Source organism: Leptonotus elevatus, chromosome 6 (assembly GCF_054856555.1).
Source record: "Leptonotus elevatus isolate MCC_2025b chromosome 6, RoL_Lele_1.0, whole genome shotgun sequence".
Classification (NCBI taxonomy): Eukaryota; Metazoa; Chordata; class Actinopteri; order Syngnathiformes; family Syngnathidae; genus Leptonotus; species Leptonotus elevatus.
The window spans coordinates 25,345,955-25,372,960 of NC_141244.1; the positions used below are offsets into that span (position 1 = coordinate 25,345,955).

The window sequence follows — 27,006 nt, forward strand, 5'->3', positions numbered from 1 at the left end:
TTTTGTGCTCACATTATTCAAATTGATGGCCTCCTGCGCTTGCAGCTTGCTCTCCACCTCGCTCATTCGGATGCTCTCCGCTCGCTCACCGATCGAGCTGCATCCTTTGCGCCTGCTGAGGCGGCGCTACTGTACCCGCTCTGACTTTGACAAAGTAGAACCCGCGCGGCGCATACCCTCTCCTGTGCGTGCGTGCTGCTTGTACCGCCTTCCTCTTCTTCTTGTAGTTTGCAACACCAAAGGGGCCGTTAGCTTTTGTTTAATGTGTGCATTAGGGAGCCAATACAAGTGATTCTCTAATTGGGAGCCTGCAAAATCAATTACAATGATGTTTTATTATAAAAAAAAAAGTGCCTGCCAATAAGACTAAAATAATAAACCAATTATTAAAAATTAAGCCTACCTAACTTAACTTTGGGTCCATTGGTGGTTCTGGTTTCACACAGGGCTGGACTGGCACATACACACGCACATAAAAATCGACCCTGGCATTTGACTTAAGTCCGCCGGCCCGGCCCAGCCCGACTCATTGTTCTGCCACTGATATTGACTGATGTTGGTTCAGTTCGCTGTCGAATTTAAATTAATTAATTAATTAATAAATTGTGGGCCAGTCTCTTGGGGTAAAAATGGGAGGAAAATAGTAAAGACACCGGCCCACCGGGCATCTGCCCTTTATGCCAGATGGCCAGTCCAGTCCTGGTTCCACACTTAGAAATTAGAAACCATTTCACGTAGCAAATTATTATTATTTTTTTTTTATTATTTGGGTTGCATTGACGTCCACCTCCACTGCCCCTGCAATTCCTCCCTGTGCGGCCTCACATTAAGCACATGCCAAAAACCGCCACTGTCGACAAGCTCTGATATGATTTTAATGTATGAGCACATAAAACTAACAGTATTTTTATTTATTTTTTTATTTTTTGGTGGTGGGGCAATTATACAGCCTTGTTTTTTTTATAGTTTGCACACTATGGGATAGTTATCTTTTTTTTTTTCTTTTTTTTTTGCATTTTGTAGTCACTACTTCAAAGATGAAGTGTGGTGCAAGTACCACTAGTGGTTCGTGAGCTCCTTTGGTGCGACACCAAAGACTTACTCCGGTAATTAAATGCAAATGACATTTCCAGCATTTAAAAATGAAATTCAATAGAACATATTACAATGAAGTATGCATACAGCCTGTTTAAATACAGTACAGAACATTTTTTATTTAAGTAAAGTTCAGTTTTATTTACATTTTCAATACAAGAAGTAAAAAAAAAAAATGCTGTACAATTTTTATCTGACTTATGTGCAGTATGTTTCTAATGGAATCATTTGAATACATAAAAAAAAAAAAAAACTTCCTATGTATTTAAAGACCAGTAACAAACGAAACGTTTTGACACTCTAAAAACAGATGGGTCAAAAGTAACCCAATTATGAACCGAACAAGAATTGTTTTACACTCAAAAACCCGTTTCTTAACTCAAAGTTTGGGTCAAATAAACCCAAGTAGAGGATCGGCCCATTTTTGACTCCTAGTTTTTAGAGTGCAGGACTAAAACCTCTTTCTGGATTTTGATTCGGCCTACTACTGCATTTTAATGTTTGCCATTATGTTGGCACGTGGCGAGCTAAATATATATTTTTTTCCAGCGGTCGATTGTTTGTGAACTCCTGTTGTAGTACATAATGAGTGTGTGCTTGTTTGCACCACTGGGACCGCATCCCTTTTATGCGTGCATTCGGGAGCCTATAAAGTGCGCGTGCGCGATGCAGTGCATCCGCTCGTGCATCTGCTGTCATACGCTCCTCTATTTTGTCCTCCATTACATCCCTCTTTTCATCCCCTGCTCTGTCGTTCACCTTGTTTCTTCCACCCCCCTCCCCCCCTTTCGCACCCCCCCCCCCCTCCTCCTCTCATTGATAGTGAAGCAGATGTGAGCAGAATGCCAAGGAGCTAATCATTATTCCGGCAACAGAGTGCGCAGCTCGGCCTGAATGTCAATCCTCCTCCTCCCTCTCTTTTCTTCTCTTCCTCCCTTCCTCGCATCCCTCCGCATCCTCTTGCGCCATCCCTCCATCGTCTTCGCAAACAGTCAACGTGGGTTCTGAGACGAGAAAAAAAATAATAAATAGTGCGACACCGGTTGGCGGAGCACACGTGTAACGCTTGAGTAAAGTTGATGCTGCGCTTGTGGTTTGTGTGTTTGTGTGTGTGTATGTGGAGAGCGTTCCTCATCAATTTGTCAAGAGCAAAGAGGTGTGGGATGGAGATGAGAGATAGACTGCTGCTGCGGAATACATATTTTGACACGGGAGGGGGGGGGGGGGAGATGCAACAGACAGCGAGCACTCATGGCTACGCGCAATGCCGGAAATCTCTTTTTTAGTTTTGTATTTAGGCATGGGGCGATCACCGGATTGAAGATGTCCCGTCGTTTTAAAAAGTCAGCATTTCGTGTCCAATTAAGAGAAGGGGAGGGGGGAGCAGTTACACACACAGAGGAGGGAGGGAGCAAGGTGAATGAGACTCTGCTAGCATGGATGCCTTTTTGCTTTGTTGTTTAGTGTGCATAGTCTTTAAGATAACTAAATAAAATGGTGCCAGGAAGTACTAGTTAGCCCCAAGGGCGACACAAGTAGCCGAATGGTTCTGTTCTAAAAATAGCTCACCAGGGATGGGATACTGTGATTTACTAAGAAGAATTCAAACTCAAGAAGAATGTTAACATTCATGTGTTTATTTACATTTAACATGGTACGCAATTCTTCTGTACCAAATATTCTATAATATACTTTAAATGTAAACATTTGACATGTACATTAAAGGACATTTTTACTTTTACATTTAATGCATTTTATTCAAGTTCATTTTTCTAACGTTCAAATTGTTTTCTGTGTCGTTTTTGATGAGCAGTTACGCCTGCTTTGGTCATGATTTGTTTTTAGGGGACACTTAAAACTAGAACTGTCAAACGATTAAATTTTTTAATCAGGTTAATCACATATTAGAATCTTGAGTAATCTTGAGTAATCATGATTAACGATGAATTAAAAAGGCTTGTTTTATCAAAAATGTTTTGACCGCCAGATTTAAAGACCACCTGTTATGTTAATTTTGTTTTTACATTTAATGTTATGAGGACGTCTTCAAAAACATTTTTTATCTACTGCATGCTCATCAATTAATTACTTGCAAAATTTAAAATGGAAAAGAATGAACTCAATATTTTGACATGAACAAATATTCTGAATGTCTTACGCAAACCTTTTATTAAATGCTTTACTTTAATGCACGTAGTTTTGTTCATTGCTCAAACGCAACCTTTAACGTAACCATCCGCTGTCAAGCCAAAGGAACATTTGCGGTCAAAATTAATAGTGATTAATCTGCGTTAATACATGATTAATGCGATCATTTTTTGTGATGAATTCATTAACGCTTTAACTTTGATAGCACTAATTAAAATGTAAAAAGTTTTGTTTACCACTGAGATTTTTTTTTTTTTTGTCCAGCCACTATTTGAGCTGCTGGATCTGCATAGCAAGCAAAAGGGGGTCAATTACACCAGAAGTCCATTATACAGATGCACTTTTCTGCGTGACATGCAAAGTCAACTAGGCGATGACGTGCCTTCTTTCTACAGGCTCTTCTACATCACCTTGGAACCATATTGAGTAACATCAATAGGAAATGTGATGTTAAATGTAGCTATTATCATTTTAGAGGGCAAGGGAACACATTTTGGTTACTTAAGTAGGACATTTTTCATGCCTCAATTTGATTTTGATATAATAATACAACTATAGCTTGCGTGGAACCATATTTGGTTCCTAAAGTAGCAACATTTAGATATGACTGTAACAACTTTAGCAGGTAGGCAAGAACCATATTTGGTTACTTGGGTAGGAAATGTTTCATGTAAAAATGGGATTTTGACATAATGATGAGGAAGTTTAGCTGGCCGTAAACCATATTTGGTTCCTTAGACAATTGCGCCAATGTGTTTTTGATATGATGTCATTATATCTGATGTGGAGCCATATTTGGTTCCTCATTCACTGCCAACCCACCGTTTACGAATCATATTTGGCATCTGTAGCCGTCTTTGAGTGAATGTTAAAGAGGAAATGTTCCATTTAATATGATTCTTATAGCTTTAGCCGACAGGGTCCCATATTTGGCTTCTTAAAGAGGAAATGTTACATGTTAAATGTTAATTGCAGTTTTACTAGGTGGGGAATACATTTGCAAATATTACGTCTAAATTTGTTTTTCATGTAAATGTTGTATTATATAGCTGGTGCGGAACCATATTTGGTTCCTTAAGTATGAAAGCTTACATCTTGAACATGATTATTGCAACTTAAGAAGGTAAAGAATATCCATATTTGGTTGCTCAAGCAGGTAATGTCACATGTATAAATGTGATTTTTAACATAACGATACCACTTTAGCTGACCGGGAACCATATTTGGTTCCTTAAGTATGAAAGCTTACATCTTAAACATGATTATTGCAACTTAAGAAGGTAAAGAATATCCATATTTGGTTGCTCAAGCAGGTAATGTCACATGTATAAATGTGATTTTTAACATAACGATACCAATTTAGCTGACCGGGAACCATATTTGGTTCCTTAAGTATGAAAGCTTACATCTTAAACATGATTATTGCAACTTAAGAAGGTAAAGAATATCCATATTTGGTTGCTCAAGCAGGTAATGTCACATGTACAAATGTGATTTTTAACATAACGATACCACTTTAGCTGACCGGGAGCCAAATTTGGTTACTCAAGTAACAGATTTTTCAGTTTAAATGTGATGATGTTACAGTTCCTTAAGTAGGATCTGTTGTTCAGGAAAGTGACCATTTCAGGTGGATTTATGTAATTTTTTTTTTGTGTGTGCGCTCATCTTCAAAAGGCAGCCTGTCGCCTTAGCGCTCAACTGAAATACTACCGTAAGGCAACACCATGTTGTCACTAGCAATTAAAGAGCCACCCTGTGAGCCGAGTGACAAAATCAATGATGCAACACGGTGTGCTGAGTAATACCCAAGGAGAACGTGCGGCGCTCCTCAGGGGGGGTGGGTTGATGATGGGAGGGGGGGGGGGGGGTTGTTTATGAGAAAGATCTATATTGAAAGGCTACTCGGAACCAACCGGCGCTCGGCCGACCCGGCGTCCTTGTCTCGTTAGAAGCGATGCGACAGCGTTAGCGTGATAGAAGTTTTGGCCCCGGCCGCTTGGCGAGGCAGAAAACGGCCTCTCTGGAGATCGCTGTCTGCTCGCCGTTGCACGCCTGTAACGCCGTCGCGCTTTGTGCGAGTGAGCGTTATAAATAGCGAGGGCGACGTCGGCTCCTTTCAAGGAAGTCCCGCGCCGCATGTCGGCCTGCTCATGACAGACGAGATGACTTTTAGTAAAGTGTGTGTACAGCCTGGATGTCCACATGCTTGTTTACCAGTAGCGGGTGTTGATCGTGTCATTCGCTGCATGTTAAATGGCATTAGGACACAAATATAGCCAAGTGGAACCATATTTGGTTACTCAAAATTAATTAACTGCGAATGACGACTATATAAGACCCGGCAATGAATGAGTTTAAGTGGGAAATGTTACATGGCACACATATACAGTAGCTTCCCTGGAACCACATTTGGTTACTTAGGTGGGAAGATTGTTAAAAGCGATTATGACAAAAATATAGCTCTGATGATTGACATAATAATAGCTCGCTGGAATCATTTTTGGTTACTTACATAGAAACCGATTCATGACCCCAAAATTATTGCAAGTTACAACTTTAGCGGGCACAGAAACCATATTCAGTTACTTAGTTAGGAAATATTACATAGTGTATATGTTGGGAAGAAAAATTTACAGGTAACCATTTTTGGTTACGTAGCCCTCATGTTTTTTTTTGTTTGTTTTTTAAACAATGTTCATGGGTCAATGTGACAATAATAATAATAATAATAATAATAATAATAAAATATAAATAAATATAAATAAATAAAACACGTATTTTTAATAATAAATAATAATTATTAAAATATGTCATATTTAAAAAACGAAGGCCAGCAGACAAATTGAACAGTTTTGTTTTCTTCTTCTGGGAAATATTAAAATGTTAAACATGATTATGACACATTTACTACGTTATCATGATGCAGTTATTACAACCTAAACGCACATAATCCATATTTTGCGTTGATGGTTCGTTAAATAAAATGCTGGTGCTTGCATAGCCGTTTGTCTGATTGCAAAGGGGCCAAGTGGCGCAGTGTCCCAACAGATCCAGTAGATGGAGCTCCAATGAAAATATACTCATTTTCATGCTCTTTATTGCCTCCTACAGGCCTGGGATTGAATATTACCCAAACTATTTTTTTCGATACTGAGGGCATGTGCTATCAAATGTTGTAAGCATATCTTTTTTTTTTTAAATGTGCACAAGCACCCACAGTGTTGAACTTCCTCATAGGATGCTGAATAAATGTACAACTTAATTAAAAGCCGATTAATGGCGTACATTACTCAGTAAATTACTTCTTCATTTCCCCTTACAGAATTAAGTGGAGCTTTCCACGACATGACTCGTTTTTTATCACCATATTTAATTGTAATGATGAACGATTATTGCATTTCATTATGTCTCACTGTCAACGTGTATGTGCTTCTGGAAATAAATGCAATTTCCAATTTCATAATTTGAGGTAGGTGGGTCCCAATATGGCTTCCCCAAACATAAATGTTGAGCTCTGTCGTTAACCAGAACAGCAGCACCTATTTAAATGCTGAATCTAATATTTGGCATGATACGATCCTTTAAAAAAAAAACGTATTTTTTTTTTAAACTCAGCTCCACATGAATTGTAGTATTTTTATTGCATACATTTGTTTTAAATATACACTTCTGTCATCTGCAATTGAGTAAATAATGGCACCCGTGTTTTCTCCAAATATGAGTGTCTAAATTCCTACAAAATTTTTCTGAAAACTGTCCAATGTCCTTGGAAATGTCCCTCCATTTCCAGCCACACGCACACAAAGTCATTGATTGATGAATTCACTGTGGCACGATCTGGACTTGGCCACTTGGGGGCATTAAAACACAGTCACAGTCATGCAGATACAAACGAAGAAGAGTTTCACAAATACTGTAAGTAACTCAGTAGGCTGCAGTAATAGTCGTTTTTAACGGAGGATAAAGAATGCAGTTGGTATAAGCAATATGTTGTTTGTCCACAAGGTGTTATAACACTGCCACGTAGATGCTATTCATTAGCCTGTCTATGGCGATCCCCATTATGTGTTAGCATTAAGCTAGTGGACTTGAAGGCAAGTACAAAAACAAAAATAGGTGGCTCTTCCATCTGCAGTTGAGTAAACAAACGCCCTTGAACACCATTTGCGAAACGCTCATGTTATTACTATTATTATTTTTTTTATATTTATTCATATATTATATGTATACGATTTTTTTAGAGCGCACGCGCGCTACCTCGGACACAAGGATTTACTTCAATTCCTACAAATTCTGAGTCGATTTTTTTTTTTTTATGTCGAATCCTACAAAATTCTTGAGAACAGGCCAGCCTGCGCGTGTTTTTCATCGTAAAAGTCGTGCGTGTGTCTGTGTCAGGGTGCGAAGTATGCTGGTGTGATAACGTTTATCGCGCTTGAGCATGAAGCCGTGTCAAACTCTGTCAGGGTAGTTTACCCCGGCTCGGGGGTACGGGGGGAGGGGGGGGGGTGCTAACACCTCTGCTGCCAGTGTGTTTTCCCTCGTCATGAGCATTTTTTTGAGTGTGTGACGAAGAGGGTGCAGTTGATGTTCATCTTTGAGGAAAAACACCTTAGAGTGAGAGAGAGAGAGAGAGAAAGAGAGGGAGAGGGAGTGGGTGGGGGAGAGTGCAGAAAGAGAGAGAGATGATTAGATTGGAGAGAAAGAGAGAGAGCAGAGCTCACTATTGAGCAAGTGGAAGTAGGAGAGCGAGCGAGCGAGCGAGTGGATGCAACCGAAGCAGAAGGGGGAAAAGGGGCACGCGCCGAAAGCCCAGGGTGGATGTACTACTACGGATGGATGTACGGAGAGACGGTCGGACGGACGGAGCAACACATGGATGTACGCTGATCGCCGGGCGAGCGAGCATCTGCGTCCGCTGGTGAGAGAGAGAGAGAGAGAGAGAGAGAGAGAGAGAGAGAGAGAGAGAGAGAGAGAGAGAGCGCCGCAGTGAGGCGGGAAAAGGAGCGCGCGGTCGTCAGCCGGCGGACTTGAGCGAGGACAAGCTTGTGAGTGAGGAACTGTGGATGCGTGTGCGCGTGCGTTGCGGCGTGATGTGTAGTGGTTCGCGTAGCCGCCAGACGTGATGCGCGTGTGTGTGCGCGCGCGCGTTGGCCACATTGGTATTCAGCAGGCGGGAGCTCCGCGATCTCACTGCGCCGTTCCCCGGGATGGGATCACAGAGCGGGGATTGTGAGAGACCCCCTCCGATGGGTGAGTGTCTGTCCTCCTCCTCATCCTCGTCCTCGTCTTCAGTCTGAGCTCTCCTCTTTTTTTTTCTTCAAGCGTCAACCGGTGTCTCTGCTCCCCGTCTCACCCCCCCCCCCCCCCCCACCTGTTTGCCTCCACCCCGTCCTTATTTGTACTCGTCTTCTCCGTCGGCATCCATTCTCCACGTCCTTTCCCTTTCCGTGTCCTCTCCGGAGACTTTTGTCCTCAAGTCATGTCCCTTTTGTTATCTGTTCAGTTCCCGCATCCGCCCCCATGTCCTCGCCTGACGGATCCATCCTTCGTTTTCTCTCCTGGTGCATCCATCTCAATGTCTTTTCCTGGTGTATCCAATGTCCTCTCCTAACGTAGCCATCCATATGTCCTTTAACCCTTTCCTGATGCAGCCGTCCCGTCTCGTCGTCTTTACATCCACAGTTTAGTCTGGTCTTGTCGTCTGAACTCTTCATCCATCCAGCATGCGTCTCACTTTAAATCTACTCATGATGTCGCCATCCTTAAAGTCTTTCCCGGTTTATCCGTCTTCATGTCCACTCATGATTCATCCATGCTCATGTCTTTTTCCTGATGCGTCCAACCCTCTTTTCCTGGCATAATCAACATCGTGTCTTTTTCTGATTTCGCTGTCCACGTGTCCTTTCCTGTTGAATCCTCCCGTACGACCACTCGTCTGCATCTATCCGTATGTCATTAAACCTTTCCTGAGGCAGCCATCTTGTCCAGTCATCCTTATGTCCTCAGTTCGGTCTGGTCTTGTGGTTTGAACATCTCACTTCATATCCACTCGTGATGTATCCGTCCTCATGTCCACTCTTGGCGCATCCATCCATATTCCCCGTCCCTTCCTCCTCATGTTGTCTTCAATCAATTCCTATCTATTCTCTTCCATCCAGCATTCATTCCTCCTTATGTCTTTCCTGACGCATCCATTCTCATGTCCTCTCCCAACGTCTCCACCTTTATGTCCTCTCCAGATGGATCCACCCTCATGTCCTGTCAAGTGTCCTTCCTTCATATGTACCCTGTTCCATCCAGCCTCAATCTCCTTCGGTCTTTCCTGATGCATCCACACTCATGTCCACTCTTGATGCGTCCATCCTATTGTCCTGTCCCTTCCTCCTCATGTTTCGTTCCATTTCTATCCAGTATTTATCCCTCCTCTTGTCCTTTCCTGATGCATCCATCCTAATGGCCTCTCCTTATGTATCCATCCAGATCTCCTGTCCATTCTTCCTCCTGTCTCCTGCTCAGTCCTTATATCGTCTCCTCGTCTGTCCTCTTCTTAAGCGTCCACCCTCTTGTAGTCTGGCCATCCCTTTCTCATGTCCCCCCCGTTCAAACTTTTGTGCCCTCTTCTCCATGCAGCGTTCTCCTTCCTCCCTTTCCATGCACCTCCTCGCATCTCCTCCCTCCTGCTCTTCCTCATCCGCCTTGTCTGTCCCCCTTTTGATGGATTGCCTGGAAATGTCTCCGTTCAATTGTCGCGCGCTCACCCTCACTTCCCAGCCCTGAACCCTCCCTCGTCCGTCCTCCCATTTTTTCCTGCTTCGGCTCCGTCTGCCCTTTGCCTTCTCCTCCTCTTCCTCACCTGATTCGCACCCGCCATCTCTTTTAGGTGATATTCTCTCTCCTTTTCTTCCTCTGGCTGTGCATTCAAACAGAATACAGACGCGCCGAAGACGTTGACGTCGCCAGTGAATGAATAGCTTTGTGTGTTTGCTATTTCTGAGTGTGCCAATCATTCGGATTGTCTTTCGTCTTGTGTGTGTGTGCGCGCGCGCGTGAGACAATGCAAAGAGGGCAGAGGTGTGTTTTCAAACCCCAGCATGCGGGATTGCGACATCAACGCGTCTAATCGCCTCAGGCGTGACAGCGGCAACACACACACACACACACACACATATGTGGAAAAGCACAGTACACACGCACGCACGCACGCACGCACGTCTGGCTTTTCGCAGCGCTCAGCTTCCGCATGCCAATTCACGCCCACCTCCGTGTTTCGCACCCGATTACATGTTAATAGTGGCGATAAAGACCGCACGCGCGCACGTGGACTGAACATCTCTTAAATGTGATTTTCTCAAGCACGGAGGCTTTAATTACCCTTAAAGATGACACTTAATCCTTAAATCCGCTGTTCAAATGCCACCGACAAAGTAAATAACATTTGGCATGAATTTTGATGGAGACTTTTTGGAAGTTGTAATTAGTCAGTAATCGCTATGAAAGTGTTTATTTGATAGTGCATCAAAAATGATTTTCATGTAAAACGTCTTAAAATCCTTCCCATTCCTACAGAATATTTCAAATTCAGTCCCGGATGCCACTTTCACTTTGAGGTGAAATTTGGTAGGCTTGTCTATCGAGATGAGACGCACAAAAAAGTCTCAAGAAAAACCACACAGGATGTCGGCCATTTTGGAAGCGGATGTGTCTCATTCTTGTTGTTTCCAGCTGTGCTTGAGATTTTGTCCCAAAGAAATTCCAAAATGTGGACCAAGTACCATTAACGGATGGGCGATGCTAAATTTGCAAAGAATTTTAGTTTTTGTCATTGTATGAATCGAAAACACACAAGTCTGCCATTTTTGTTTGAAGTAGGGATAGACTGACTGTCAGCGCCGATATTCTGCATTTTGACGAATATCGGCATCGGCCATTTTGAAGAATCATACTCTCGATAATAGATTCTTTGAAAAAAGTGTTAACTTCAGGGAACTGAATATTTACATTTTCAGAGATGCTGCTGACCCTGCACTTTCTGTTTTTGTTTGAAATTAAAACTAAGATAATAAATTTTTTAATAAAGTACTTCAGATATTTAGACATTTTTGAATACTTTATTTACTGTAGAAAACAATATGGACCTATTTACTTAAGTTTTTATTTAACTTTTGAAAACATGCTACTGCCCCTGGGAAATCCCTGAACTTTCTGTTAGATTTTCAAAACAAAGATGTCTATTGAGTCTATTTTTTTTAACTCCAATATTTAACGAACCCTAAAAGTTGTTCAATAAACATATTCTTAAAAACTCAAAAAATTCAGAGCTCTGGAGTTAGTATTTTTTTCAAATTTTGTTGCAAATATTTTCCCTTTTCGAAAATGAATATTGGCTCCAAATATGACTTGCTGTGGAGTGACTTGACTTGGCTGTGACGATGACGACTTGGTTAGCGGTGACATTGACGACTTGGTTAGCGGCGACATTGACGACTTGGTTAGCGGTGACATTGACGACTTGGTTAGCCGTGATGAGGATGACTTGGCTGTAGTGATGACTTGGCTGTGATGATGACAACTTGGTCAGCGGTGACATTGACGACTTGGTTAGCGGTGACATTGACGACTTGGTTAGCCGTGACGAGGATGACTTGGCTGTAGTGATGACTTGGCTGTGACGATGACAACTTGGTCAGCGGTGACATTGACGACTTGGTTAGCCGTGACGAGGATGACTTGGCAGTAGTGATGACTTGGCTGAGGCGATGACTTGGCTGAGGCGATAACTACTTGGCGTTGACGAAGACAACTTAGCTATGACGAAGACTTGAAACACGAACCCACCCGACTGGACAAACACAACAGACTAAATACACCAACACTAATGAGACACACCTGGGGGAGGGAAAAGACCCACACAGGTGGACGTGGTTAGAAATAACGAGACAAGGGAAGAAGCCAGGAACACAAGACAAAAACACGAACACCCATAACAAGCAAAAACCCAACCCCCACAGAATCCAAACATGACAGTTCTCTGTAATCTTAGAAAATTCAGTCTCCCTTTAGGGACATGAAATTTGGGACCAAAGTAGATCTTGAGTAGACCCACAAAAAAAAGTCTCAAGGAGCCAAAACCACCATTTTGGAAGCGACCATTTTGTCAGTTTCTAACTGTCCTTCGAAGTTAAACTTGCCCTTAGATTTTGTCCGACTGCTATCAAATTCGACACTAGCGCCAAATCGTGTCTGCATAGCGATACTAGTGCGAGGGCATGTTCATTTGTCAATGAGCTTGAAGAACGGCTGTTAAAATCCCCTCGGAGGACCAAATTGCACAAACTGAATAGCTCTACTTTAAAAGCTAGCCAACACACTCGTCCGGGTCATCTGATTTGAAACGGTCCGAGGAGAATGCGACCATCTGTGCAGGGTCACGTATGTCCACAGAGCGGTATTGATCGGCGTGCACGTCGAATGGACTGCAATGTTCTTATCCCAAATGGGCCGTCCGCTTTTACTTGACACAGCCTGGAGGAAATGATAGAGAGTCGCTAGCGCGTGGATTTGTTGGCGCCTCAGGATTGCTGGTAGACGTTCAACAAGCGCAAACTGTTGCATAGTAACAAGAGTGGAGGCAACCTGTTGGGATCGAACCAAGATTTGACATCCGCCGGCTGACTTCAGCTTTCAAAGCTCGTGTGAATTAAGCCGAGGGTCAGAAAAAAAAAAAAAAATGGTCACATCGTCAGCCAAGTCTGTCTAAGCTCACCATCTGTGATGGACTTTCGTACCTGTCAGCTTCCCTCTGTGACGACACGTCTTGGCGCCGCATCAAAGGCCCGGCCCATTTGTGACGGGAACAATGGGACGAAATAATCAAATAACGATCAAGTAAATGGATTTAATCACGGCACTTAGACGGGCTTCATACCCGCGTCCAAAATAGCGCTTGTCAAATATACCACTTCTGAAATGTACATTAAAGTCACAATTTCATGCCAGAAACGTGAAATTATAGTTATTATGGAAAGCGAAATGTTTGTTTTTTTTCAAATAGGTAAATGGCTATGTTTTAGTCAGCAAAGAAATGAATGACATAAGACTGTGGGAAAAAAGCTTTTATGTATAATTGAGTGCGCTATTTTCACACTCCACCTGCAAACTTGACGTTTCGTGACACTTGTGCTTTTTATTTATTGAAAAAACACAAAACAGACATTCCAGATATTGCTAATATCTCTCTCGGCAATCGATGATGCCGGGCAACTGAGCGGCTGCAAAGGAAAGACAAAGAAGTGTAAATATTCGGTGTGAACGTACCAAAATCCAGTCTGAGGCATTAAAAGGAGGAAGTAACGGCGAGGAGTGTTTCCGAAGTGAAACGATTTAAGCGAGTGGTAGACGTGAGGAGCAAAACGGGTTCGGGGGTGACAAGGGCAGAGCGGACGGGCTGACTGACGCTCAGGATGAAGCAGGCTGACACAAAATGTCAGCCTGCTAACCTTTCATGCGCATCTCCGTCCATCCTCGATGCCAAGGTGGACGTCGACACGCAAGGCAGCACCAGCGCGACTGTCCGCGGTTCGGACGCCCTTCCGCCATTGTCAATATGGCGAGCCGAGTCGTCAATCCGTGGATTGTGCAGCAACATGAACGCCCTTCAATGTTTCCCTCACGTCGGTCATTGACGGATTGCCGAATTTATTGATGGGTTGACGATGGCATTGACGGACGACAACTCCCTTCCCGTTAATTGTCAACCAAAATGGCCGTTCGTTATTGACGGATTCGGTCAATATTGATGAAATGCCCACGTCTGCACACACACACACGCGTGTTTAGTGATTAGTAATTGTGTACGGGCGGTAGTCAAGTCGACTGATTGACTAATTGGTTCAACCCCTAGCACACAAACGCACACGCAGACGTGGGCGCCGGGCGCGCCAGTGAATTTTCAGCGTCCGTCATTCGGCAATTGTCAACTGTTGGCACGCTCTTCCGCCAGCGGCAATCAATATTCGAAGCTGAACCGTCAATCGTCAACTGCGCGGCAAAATGAGCGTCCGTCAATGTTTCCGTCATTCGAGGTGGTCAAGGTTCCGTCAATCGTCATTTGCCAATCCGTCACGTCGGCCATTGACGGATTGACAAATTTATTGACGGAATGACAAATTTATTGATGGATTGACGACAACTCACTTCTGTCAGTGTTAAATTCGTAAATTTTTAGAAGTTTCCCGTCAATCGTCAACAAAATGGGCGTCCGTCATTGATGGATTGACGGACCTTCCGTTAATATTGATGGAATGCCCACACCTGCACACACATGTGTTTAGTGATTAGTAATTGTGTATGGGCAGTCAAGTGGACTTGTTGGCGAAGGGTTTCAAATCATAAGGCACGCCAGAGTTTGGACAATCCTTCTTTGGAGGAGTCTTTCCAAACATCTCAAACCCTCACCCACAAAAAAAGTCCAATTTCCTCAAGACTACCATTTAGACTTCTTTTTTTTTTTTTTCTTTTTTTTTTTTCCTTCTCTCTCTTTTTTTTTTTCTTTAAGAACTCAGTATTGTTCATTCGGAAATGTCATCTTCATTGCTCTTTTATTTTTTATTTTATTTTACCATTTACCATTTAGACTTCTAATCTAATGCCGGTAATGCAACACCGCCTTCTGGCGAAACCCTAATTGAGATCAAAGTTTCGGCACACCCTCTTTCCCTTGAAAAAAAAGTCCTGACGAGACACTTAAAGCAAATTCGAGGCGCTGCTCTCGACGTGTGAAGACATTTTGAAAAACGTGCGATCGACTTCTCACTTCAATTCGTCCGACTGCGTTCTAACCTTTTTTTGCAATCTCCTCCTTCTGCCCGTCTCGTCTAGATGTGAAGGTGGACGCGGCGTGCAGCGGCAGCGCGGGCCCCCGGGCGACGGCTCGCTAAACTGGTACCGGCACAGTCGGGAAGGCCCCTCGGAGGAGGAGTCCATCGTCCGTCCATCGTCCGTCCGTCCGTCCGGAGCCATCGAGCCGTTGAGCAGATCATCGCACGGCAAATCGGCCGCAGTGATGCCCCAGCGCGGCGGCGGAGCCTTCGGACACGTCCGGAACCATCGGCCGGATATCCTGTTGAGATTGCAACATTTGGCCGCGGACCTTCTTTTCCACAAGCAGTAATTGAAAATCCACAGAAGACTTTCTGTCCTCGTTGGCTTGTCAGGGCAGGAGGAGAGCTCATTTTTATAAGGAACAATTTTATCCCCACTTTTTTCGCCCCCCCCCCCCCCCGTTTTTTTCTCTTACCCTGTAGTTTTCTTTTTAGCGAGATAAAGCACAGAGCAATTCTTTTTCATCCTGATGGAGTAGACTGTCCGCGATAGATAACGAGCAGGTAGAAAAAGAGAACAAAGCGAATTAAGCAGGTTTGTTAAAAGCTTCGTCTCGTTTTTTTTTCTTTCTTTCTGAGTGCTAACGGACCGGCGAGAGAACGGGGGGGACGGTTTGGAAACCTTCCACCGGAAAGATGACGAGGTAGACAGGCGGACAGACGGACGGCCGGCCAGGCATGCAACTCATTGTCATTCCGAGCAACGTGTGAGAGGAGGATAGAAAAAAAAAAGGGACAGTGAGAAGGGAGGGGAGGGGCGAGGCGACGGCGGCCCTGTTGTTTTTGCAGCAGGCCTTCCCGCGCTAATAGAACAGGTGGAAGGCGGGAAAAAGAGAGAGCAGGTGTGCCGAACCCTCCTCTTCGTCTGCTTGCCGTTTACTCTTTTATGTCAGCCCCCCCCCCCCCCCCCATCCCGGATCTCTCTCGTGTCACGACCCGAGCGAAGAAAAACACGATCGATCAACCCAAAGGGATTATTTTTGTTTCCACAATAAACAGAAAAATCCTGCGGATTCCTTCAGCGAGTCCAAGCAGCTGGCATTCCACCCGAGCGGCTAATAAGTGACACGCCATGCAGCCCGTGCCCCCCCCAAGGCCGACCCCCTTGGCTGAAGAGCTCCAAAAGCCTGCAGGTCTCAGATCTCGGTGCCAGTTTTTTTTTTTTTTCTGCCACCAGCGCTTCTGATTGCCGTCTTCATTCCTTCGTAAGTAACAGTTTTCTGATTCCCTTTTTCGATTTTTGTTTGCGCTCGTGTCTTGTTTTTCTTTTTTGGCAGCAGGAGGTTACTTTTTCTGCATTTCTTCCGCTCCAGGCAATGTTGGTGTGTTTGTGCGTACTATTGTACATGCGTGTGCATGTGATGGCAGAGCTTTCAGTCGCAGGGATGGCACGACACGAGAGGTAGGGGGTGCTAGAGGCCCCCCCCAGGAATCTGTGGAGCTCCGGTTCAAACGTATTCACTACCAATGACAGCTAAGTAAGTAAGTAAAAAAAAAAATGTTTTTTAACTGGGCTAGTAGTGAAAAAGTGAACTTTTTTTTGAAATAGTGATATTTTATTTGATATTTGAAACTATTTTTAAATAAATAAATAATAAATAAATAATAAATAATAAATAATAAATAATCAGCCCCCCTTCGTAATGGTCAAGCACCCCCTATTCTGCTACGTCCCGATAAATATATATTTACAAACACTAGATGGCTCATTTTCGCGGTTAATACAGCACAGACTTTGAAATCACAAAATGTCTCTCTGTCTCTATCTTTATCTTTATCCTTTTCTCTCTCTCTCTCTCTCTCGCTCTCTCTCTCTCTCTCTCTCTCTCTCTCTCTCTCTCTCTCTCTCTCTCTCTCTCTCTCTCTCTCTCTCTCTCTCTCCCTTTGTCCCTGCCTCAACTAGATTGCTCAATTCTCCCAAATTCTCATTTTTAAATGACTTGCTCGTTTTTGTCGGGTGATCGTCAGAAATGTAGCACTATGGTAAACTATGCCACGTTTTTTTTTTTCAAAAGGACAATCTGCGACGTGAACATTCAGCCTGAATCATAACCATGTTCAAATGATGCATGCATGCCTGTGTGTAAGGGCAGCAATGGTTCGAGCATCTGTTTCATTTCAGCTTATTGGGATCTTGAATTAGCCTTTCGCCTTCGTATCGGTCCCGAGGTTAATATGGACTAATTAGTGGCATTCCCCTCCTGCTTCTGTGAGCATTTCCTCTTTTTTTTTTTTTTGCTTTTCTGTCACAGAGGATAGAGGATGAACCAGCTAATGAGAAGGACTCCCGATTCCCCGACTCGTACTTTGCCGCCTCTATTTCACGCCCAAGAGCGTCTCGCATTGCTTCCGCCTCCTTTTCGCCTGCCGTAACATGACGTTGCCGCATCTATCTCCTGAGACGCATGCACATCTCTATTCACTGTCACAGTCAGCCCCCCGCTCAGCCCCCCCCCCCCCCCCCCTCTCAGCAACTGTACCCGGGAGACGTTCAATCAAGATAGTCCCGTCAACCAGACCAATGAGCTGCGAATAACGCCATTACGCCGGCTTCCAGCTCGGAGCGTCACGGCGTCGGAAAGGTTGGGAGGGAGAGGGGAAACGATGCAGTGTGTGTGTGTGTGTGTGTGTGTGTGTGTTGTGTACTGTATTAGAGAGGCCCTAGAGCAGCAAAAGACCTTCCATCCATGGGATCAGTGCGACGGCTTTAGCGAGGCCTCGCTTTGTTCGCACTTCTGGTCAGCCCTTCACAAGTGAGATTACTAAATAATACGATTACTGCAGCTGCACGTTGATAACACACTGCTACCCCAACCGCCTCTGTTTTGCCAGGGATAAAAAAAAAAAAGAAAAAAAAAAAGGGGGAAGGTCGTTGTTGGCATCAAAGACGTGATTGGCTTCATAACATGGCCTTACATCGCGGGTTCCAGGATTGCAGATTTTTTTGGGGGGTACGGTTTGTAACTTTTTTGTTCTGCCTTCCATTTATTCTGGGTGTAATTCCACTGTCGATCACTAGCTGGTGGCAGACTTTAATTTCACACTGCAAGTTTGAAGGAAGAAGAGTGAAAACAGGAAGTAGGCATATTTCAAGCTCATCTTAGTTTTTGCTGACGATTATTGAATATAAAATCCTCTTTAATCCTGCTTTTTAGGCCTACAGAGAGTAACGGCCGTGCAAGCGGCCAACATCACATGTAATAGAGAGCAGCAATGCGATTGTGGAATTGATGCTTGGGCATCTTTCAGACTTCCTGATTGAACTTTATTTGTCGAAGCATTTGTGAGATCAAAGCACTGACGACCTCTCCTACTTTGTATTTAATGCAGAGCTGTGATTCATAATCAAAATCAATGATGACCCTAACTTTGTGTCTGCTATATGCCATTTTAAAATTTTCATCAGGCTTGTACTCCTTCAAATTCTGCCTCGCAACAAAAGCGTGACATTGACCCCGCAAAAGCTAATTGGAGCTATTCTTCTGATTTACGCGGCTGCAGTGCTTGCGAACTAGTTATCGTCCTTATTTCAGGTGAGTTTTACGTTGAATAGCAATTGATTTGCACATTTTTGGTGCGATTTATAGCATTGCTCTTGAGAGAGAAATTGGATTTGAAAAGTATTGTCCTGGTGTTCTAACCAAAGCGGTTGGCGCTCCACTTTTTTAATTTTTTTTATATTCTTTGCTGTATGAAAATGGCACAGCATCCATCTTGCAGTCTAGTATGCCTCACAAACACTTGACCTTGCTGTCGAGTAAAAAGCGGAATCGGACAGTATTTGATGAATGCTCCTCCGCACGTCGGGAGCAGGGAGGGGGCGAGCAGAAAGATCCGTCCCGGGTCCTGCTAAAGGAAGCGCGCGAAAACTGCCGGAGAGGGCTTCACTGGGCTCGCGGTGGCGAACGAGCCCCGTGAAGCCTCTCAGCAGAAGGAAACGCTTGCCTGCTGCGCTGAAGATTAGCTTGGTAAAATGGAAACAAAAAACACACGGGTCAATTTATTGTAGGAAACTGAATTGTAGCTTTTGGAGTGCCCACCCGCCCATCTCAGGTGAAATTAAATTACCAAAGTAAATCTTTAGTTATCTGTTTACAAATGGAGTTTCTCCTCCTATGAGATGATCAGATAGGCTGACCCGAGTCTGATGATGCGTCCATTTAACTTCACTTTCCATGAGTAAAACTGCTTATTGTCTTTACGGGGGAGTTTCTTTATTTTCACATTTTCATTTTTTAACAAAGAGCAAGACTAAGCGCGCACACTTACTGGTGAGCCAACTACGCAACAACCAATCACTGGCCAGAATGCACACATTCACTGGCATGATCAAGGCCACTGTTTTACTCGACATCCAGGCCGATGTGACGCACACGCTCGCGGTGCGATCAGAACACTGTTTTGCACGCACTCACTGGCGAGATCCAACTTGCTGATATGCACGCACACACTTACCGGCGATTTCCATACCACTGATCCACATGCACTCACCAGTGAGACTGAATCTAGCCGCCGTGAGACTCACACTCACCTGTGAAATCCAGCCTGTTTTGCATACACTTGCTGGCGAGACCCAGCCCAGTGTTACACTGGCTGGCGAGATCCAGTCTGCTGTTATGGATGTACACTTACCGTCTTAAACATCCCACTGTCATGCACACAGTCGCTGATGAGATCCAGTCATTGGCGAAACCCAATCCACTGTTGCGCACACACTTGCTGGCAAGATGACGAGATAGCTAGTGAAGTCTCTCAAAGCTCAGTCTCCGTCCCCGGTGGTCATTGTAACAAAAGCCAGAGTCGCCATTGATCCAGCAGGATATGAGGTGGGATTGAGGTGAGGCTCACAGGCAGGATTCTCAAAATTTCCGATTTTCACATGACAAGAAGTATTTTCTAAAGCGTTTTATAATCCTTTGCACATTTTGATGGAAAGTTTAAATGATTAAAACAAATGCCCAAAATGTCTCTTTTCAGTGATTTGAGATACAAGTATTTTGAGTTAGTGTTTGGTAACCATAAATTAATCTCAAGACATAACTGTCTGGTGGCATTAGAGAAACAAATCCGGTAAAAAGCAAAATATTCTGAAATTTGAGTTTGAGTGTTTTGTTGGACTTTTGAGGCATGAAAATTGAGTTGGGGTCGTTTGAGGGTGCGGGGCCCGTTACCGTGGGCTGTATTTTTAGCATTTCTAGCTCAGTGACAGCTTCTCCCGGCATCCGTCCACTTTCTAGTCCGTGTCCCATGATGCATTTTGTCCGGCCCCATCTCCGCAAATCGCACCCGGGCGGCTTTCGGGAGCTGCCGTCAAGCTGAGGCGTGTTTGAGCTTCCTCGCTTGCCGCCTTCAATCCTCAGGTGCTTGACCGGCTTGCACTAAAGCGCGGCTCATCGTTGCCTAATGGAGCAAAAAATATAGCCCTATTTGCTTCGCTGTTTGTCCACTCCTGCTTGCTTTCGGCCCCTCGGGGTGCGCGGTGGGGAGGGGGGGGGTAGGGGGGGAGATGGAGTGAGCGTTGTGTGTTAGCGACCGAGGTGATGAGAAAAAAACAGACTTGAATGGACACTTTTTTTTTTTTTTTTTTTTCAAACGTTCTCCTGGCTGAGCTGTTTGGTCGCTCGTAAAAGAGAAGGCCGCTAATGGCCTCTCGGTTAATGGACTCATTAAGATTGAACGCTAAAAAGATAAAAGCAACGCGTGTAGCGTGATCGTTTTTGCCGACGGACGCATTGTGGCGTCATTGGTGTTGCGTGCCGGCGTTTTACGCCGTGTCAGCGACACCCACGACGGCGACACTTGACAGCGCCCCCGTTTTTTTTTTGCGTCATCGCAATCCTAGACGGGTCCAAGGCGTCCTGACCCCGGCCGCGTCAGTGCTGTGTGATTGGAGGTCACTCGGGGGGGGCGCCGGAGAAGACGGACGAGGCAGGCAAAAGGCATTCTGGGTAGCCTCGCGTGTTGCTTCGCCGCCGCTCAAGTCTGTGTGGATTTCTCCGTGCTGTCCGGAGGCTTGTTTGCTTGTGTCGGCGGCGGTCGCAGCTGCTGTGTCGGACCACCGGGGGATGGTCATTTGCATGAACGTCCAATGGCGGACGAGAATAGCACGCGGTGGAGAGCAGACCTCCGCCAAGGTTTAAAAAAATGACCCTGAAAAATATCGGGGAGAGACACGCGTGTGTTTTGATTCCTTGAAACACAGCAGGGGTCGACTCGTAGACTCGAGTAGTCAACTAGTGTACTTGAGTATTCAACTAGTGGACTCGAGTTGTCTACTAGTCAACTAGCGGACTCCTTGATTAGTCGACTCGAGGACTCATTGAATAATTGACTAGTGGACGCGAGTAGTGGACTAGTGTACTTGAGTATTCATCTAGTATCACTCGAGTTGTCTACTAGTCAACTAGTGAACTCGTTGATTAGTCGACTTGTGGACTCATTGAATAATTGACTAGTGTACTTGAGTATTCAACTAGTGGACTTGAGTTGTCTACTCGTCAACTAGCGGACTTGTTGATTAGTCAACTCGTGGACTCATTGAATAATTGACTAGTGGACTAGTGTACTTGAGTATTCATCTAGTTTCACTCGAGTTGTCGACTAGTCAACTAGTGAACTCATTGATTAGTCGACTCGTGGACTCATTGAATAATTGACTAATGTACTTGAGTAGTTGACTAGTGTACTTGAGTATTCAACTAGTGTACTCGTTGAGTAGTCGACTCGTTGACTAGTTTACTACTCAACGGGTCCACTAGTCGAGTAGTCGACTCGTTGCAGAATCTACTCGTTGAGTAGTTGATTAGTCGACCCATGTAGTTGACTAGTCGACTACTCAATGACAACTAGTCGACTGAATTCACACCTGGATGTGGTAATAATTACAGAACAATCTCATTTATTTAACATGTGTCGTAAGCATGAATCATTTTCTCAAATTTGAACCTTTTTACATAGTTCTCATTTCAAACACGTGCCGCTTTTGAGCAGATATCCATCGATGTACCGAGAAAGGAGAAGGGGAAAAAAGCCGATCTCAAGGTGAACGAGTGCTCCTTTTAATCCAATCAGCATTATATGCAAAGCAAAGCATGTCGCCGTAAAATGGCGTCTCAGCAGGGGGCCGCAATAATGCAATCAGTGATCTAACCTCAAGCCCCCACGGGGGCTGCTACGAACGAAGAAGAAGCAGCTCGAGAGCAGCCTCACGCTTTGATCTGATATTGTCACACTCTTTGCACTCCCGACACTTTGTAATTGATGAGGAATCGAAAAAACTCACATCGTTTATATGTCGTCTTCCCGATAAGGCGCTTGTTGCTCCAAGTCTGTCTTAAGTCGACGGTTTATAATTGCAGGAACTTCTATGATATTTTCCGCTAGCCCGCTTATGACGTTTCACGTTACATGTTAGCATTAAGCTAGCTGACTCGGTTCAGTTGAACATTTTGGTTGAATTTTAATTCTCATTTAGCTTATCTCAGATTGTGACTTTTGGAACGTGTACTCACTGTATGCGAATATGCTGCACTGCTATTGAGTGTGAGTTTTTGTATGCCTTTTACTGTTCTGCTGCACGCTAGTTAACCTGACAACGTACGTATTAAAATGTTTTATTTTATGATACTATCAATGCGCGCGCGTGTGTGTGTGTGTGACTCAGCTCATCTCTACTGAGGACTCGGAGGAGGCAAATCGATTGGATTTGGCGAGACTGGCATCATGTGGTGGTTGGAAAATTAAACAAAGGTATGAGGCTGGGCCGTGAAAATTGTGACTTGACAGCACATTTAATAACACAGGTTAGAATTGTGTTCAAATTGTATATTTGGATCTAAAAAAAAATGACGTCGTTTTCTTTTCTATGAAGTTTACAGCTAAAAAAACCATTTTTGTTAAGAAAGTAAAAACGAAGATGCTTTTGGCTGTTTGAGTTTTCCTGTTGTGCTAACAGGGGTTAGCGGAACTTAACTTTTTTATTGTACATTTAGAACAGATATAAAATTTAGGATTAATCGTGAGTTAACTATTGAAGTCATGCAATTAATTACAATAAAAAAATTTAAGCGCCTGAAGAAAAGAAAAGGCGATTAAAGGCGATTAAAGGCGATTCAATTTTTTAATCGTAATTAATTGCATGACTTCATGAGTTAACTCACGATTAATAACAAATGTTATATCTGTTCTAAATGTACCAAAAAAAAAAAAAATCTAGGTTTTCATACTCTTGTTAACAAAAGTGGGAAAAAATGATAAACTAATAGAAATAGTTAAAATGAATATTTGACATCTATAACCGTCAATGGCAGTGAATGAGTTGAAAGTGTTTGCTAATGATTACTGTTGATTGGTGTACAGCACTGTTTGGTTTCTGCTCTTGCCCGGCCCGTGACACGTATATACAGTATTTGTCAAGTATGTTTTTTAACGGGTAAGGCATGCAAGGGGTTTCTTGCCTCGCTTGTCTGTGAAATTCAGTTTTGTAATGACTAACAGTTCCCCGTAGATGGCGATGTTGCATCACTTTGGATTTGAGCCCAGCACAGCTTTTTGAGTACTGCCATGAACCGAAAAAGTTTGGGGGCCACAGATATATACAGAGTATGTCGTGGCAGAAAGAAAAAGAAATGATGTCAGTCAAGATAGATCACGGCGTATTTCTTGTATATCTATAAATTATTTTCTTGCCCCCAAAAATATTAGCGTCAAAATTATTCCATTTATTTTTGCGAAAATCTCACTTTATTTATTTATTTATTTTAATTAGATTTTTGGTCATAAATGGGTAGTTTTATTTATTTATTTTTTAAAGATAAAAATAAATAAATAATAATAAATAAATAAATAAATAAATAAATAAAAATAATAAATAAAATAAAAAAAAAATAATAAATGGGTAGTTTTGGTGAAGCTAACCCGTGTTCTACTGCTGATTACTAAACAATGGTTGGAAAAAGTTAGTGACAAACGTTTTGTGATGAACGCTTCTATTGTGTGAGAACACAAAAGATCAGTCCAAATGCTCTAAAACGGCTGACGTTGGGGAACTTTGCTTTGAAAACAGCTGGCAGTGACTACGTTTTGATCATATCGAGGCATAAAAAATATGATTTTGTTGAAAAGTGCTTCTTTAGACTGGTGAATTAACAAACGAGAAACATCATTATTACCGTTATGGGGGCAGATTTAGCATAAATCTTACATTTGTTAAGCAATGTATTCAGTAATTTCAAAAAATATGGCACGCATGCTACGATTTAAAGTTAAGTTAAATAACATGTTGAATGTAAAATAATAGAGGGCCCTGTTTTATTTTGTCAACATGGCCAAAAGCGCTTTTGCAACATTTAAATCATGTCTACAGACTTTCATTGCTCGCAATAACCATGAACCGGCGTAATTGAATTATTTCAGAATTCAATACTGCCCAATTAAAATGAAAATGTTCTTTAAAATAAACACATTGAAAGAGGACTTATCATGGGAAATTGGCTTTTGAATTGCCTGTGCCCAAATTGATGGGTTTCTGGAGTGCCTGACCACCCATCATGTGTGAAATTAAACAACCAAGTCAATCTTTGGTTATTTGCCTATTTCTGAAAAACGTTTTCTGTGAGGGCGCCAGTCTGCATTTTCAGCCCCACTGTTTTTATAACAGTGAGGCTGATTTGCATAATAATCAACAAGGTCATCAACAGTGACGTGCAGTGAGCTCTAGGTTCGGGTAGGCAGGCAGTCGCAAATTGGTACGCACACACCAATTACAAAATTGTGTGTCGGCAGGCGAGTGTACAACGTATCCTCGGGTGACCATATTTTCATTTCCCAAAAAAAGATGACACTCAGCCTGACCTCGAGATACTTGATACTCTTGATACAAGATGCCATACATTCAAAGTAGAAAATAAAACAAAAATCATTACTCTCTTTTTAAGCCTTACATTATTTTCAACGCAATCTTCTTTTTTTACTTCGAGCGGGGGTTCGTACCCGTTGCCTCCGGTGCAACAGCTCAACACTTTTCTGTGCCACCAGTACAGCCAGTGCGCGGCCACAGTAAACATTGCAGTGCACTCCGCCTCCCATCTAACCGCACAACGAAAAAGCGACAATTTCGAACCCGCCTGGACGGCCGGAAAGAATGTCATAAAGTGAATATCTTCCTGTAAAACAGCCTAATTGCTCACAAAATCAGGCTAGCAATAGCAATGCCAAACATCATGTATTGGAAAGTGAAACAGACAGTTCATCGAAGCGCATCCACAGAGCCAAACTTTCCTTTTGCACCAATCTTTGAGAAAAGTACGAATAATTCTCTGTCCCTTACTTTGCTGAAGATCCGGTAGCTGAGGCGTCGGTCTGCCATCCTTCAAAAGCTGACGTTTTTCCCTCAAAAGAAAGCCGTGAAAATAGTTTTGAATTCTCCAGAGTGGCGTGTCGTCTTACGGCTTTTGTTTTGAATTCACGAATGCACCGTGCGAACGTGCGTCTAATCCAGCGACGTAAAGAAGCTGCGTAGCGATCTGCCTATTTTGCGGAAAGGACTTTTCTACTGGGAAACGGACCACATCGCGATGCGGACAGGGCTGTGGCGGCAGCGTGCCTTTAGGAGGATCACTTTTGCAGGTCAGACGAAGTAATGAGTCATTTTTAATTGACGTCTGAAAATCACCAAATGTTGTCACGTTTAAACCTGTAGGCCGTCGTGTAGGCTTTCTGAAATGAAAGAAATAATTAAAATAAATGGAAACCGCCGAACAGTTTCAACTTTCATTTCAGCCTGGGGCAGGCAGTGCCTCACCTTGCCTATCCTGACCGCACGTCACTGGTCATCAAATAGGATGAAAGCTAAAGAAGTACCATTTAAGCAGAATTGCAACCTTCTTGCATCATTACAGGCATTTTTTTTTTTTTGCGTAAGTCTAATCCTGTTGCTAAACTTTAACTGGTCTTGGATGCTTTAAAAAAAAAAAAAAAAAACATTTTCATTTTTTTATTCCTCACCGCCCTAAATTATTTCTGGGTGGCACAATCGAGCCAATTTCTAACTCTTAACCTAGCTATCGACTAAAGTACTTAACTTACTGTACTTTTTTACCTAGCTACTGGCCTACCAACCTTCGTTACTAACCAACCTTTCTACCTACTTTCCTAGTGACCAACCAACCTGATTACCAACATACTTACTGTACTGTATCTACCAACCAACCCAGCAGCCTAAATACCTACCTACTAGCCTGTCTACAGACTATCCCATATTATGAACCTAACTTCTTTACCTTGGCTAACTACCATACCTACTGACTGAACCTTACTTTCCCAACCATACCTGCTGACCAATCAACTGGTGACAAGACTTTGCCTTCTTGCCTGCCTACCAATGAGGGCGCTTTAACTTACTGAACAACCAACTTAATACTTGCCTAGTATATAGCTACTGTTAGAGTAGACAATATTAAGTATTGTACTCTTTGCGTGTTCAATTAACTGAATGGTGAGATTCTGGTGAAGAAGTCCCTTTGCAAAGGTAAATTATTATCAGAAGCTTCTGATGACAAAAGGCTGACGACACTGAAGCCGTGTTCCATCAGGTTGTGTGTCGTCCACTCCGGCACATCTTTATTTATTGAAAAGTCGGTGAATACGAAAAGTCTCCACCCATCAGCCCACAGTACATTTGGTTACAACTCAGTGAATACAAGAGAATCTGTTCCCATGGGTATAAATCAGATTAGAGAAAAACAATAATAATAAGCCTGTGACTCCCCTCTTCCGACCGGCAGAGACCGGCCACAGACAAAACTCCCTAAAGATAGCAAATATACAAACCCGTTGCCCTTTCTCTCATGAAAGTAACACAGATAAGAGTACAATTCTA

At 43.3% G+C, this 27,006-nt stretch overlaps 1 protein-coding gene across 6 annotated transcripts in view; it reads left to right on the forward strand.

The window, feature by feature from the left end:
• Window positions 1-7,940: 7,940 nt before the first annotated feature.
• The window catches only part of grik5 (glutamate receptor, ionotropic, kainate 5), a 142,832-nt gene continuing 123,766 nt past the window's right edge, over window positions 7,941-27,006 (forward strand). For 2 of the 6 annotated variants that reach the window (XM_086077688.1, XM_086077692.1), the window contains exons 1-2: window positions 7,942-8,167; window positions 15,127-16,610. The gene's annotated coding sequence lies outside the window, so the exon portion shown is untranslated. Of the gene's footprint in view, window positions 8,168-8,281; window positions 8,500-15,126; window positions 16,611-22,858; window positions 22,878-27,006 lie in introns of those variants that run through there. The other 4 variants (XM_086077693.1, XM_086077689.1, XM_086077690.1 and 1 more) reach the window with 4 other exon arrangements.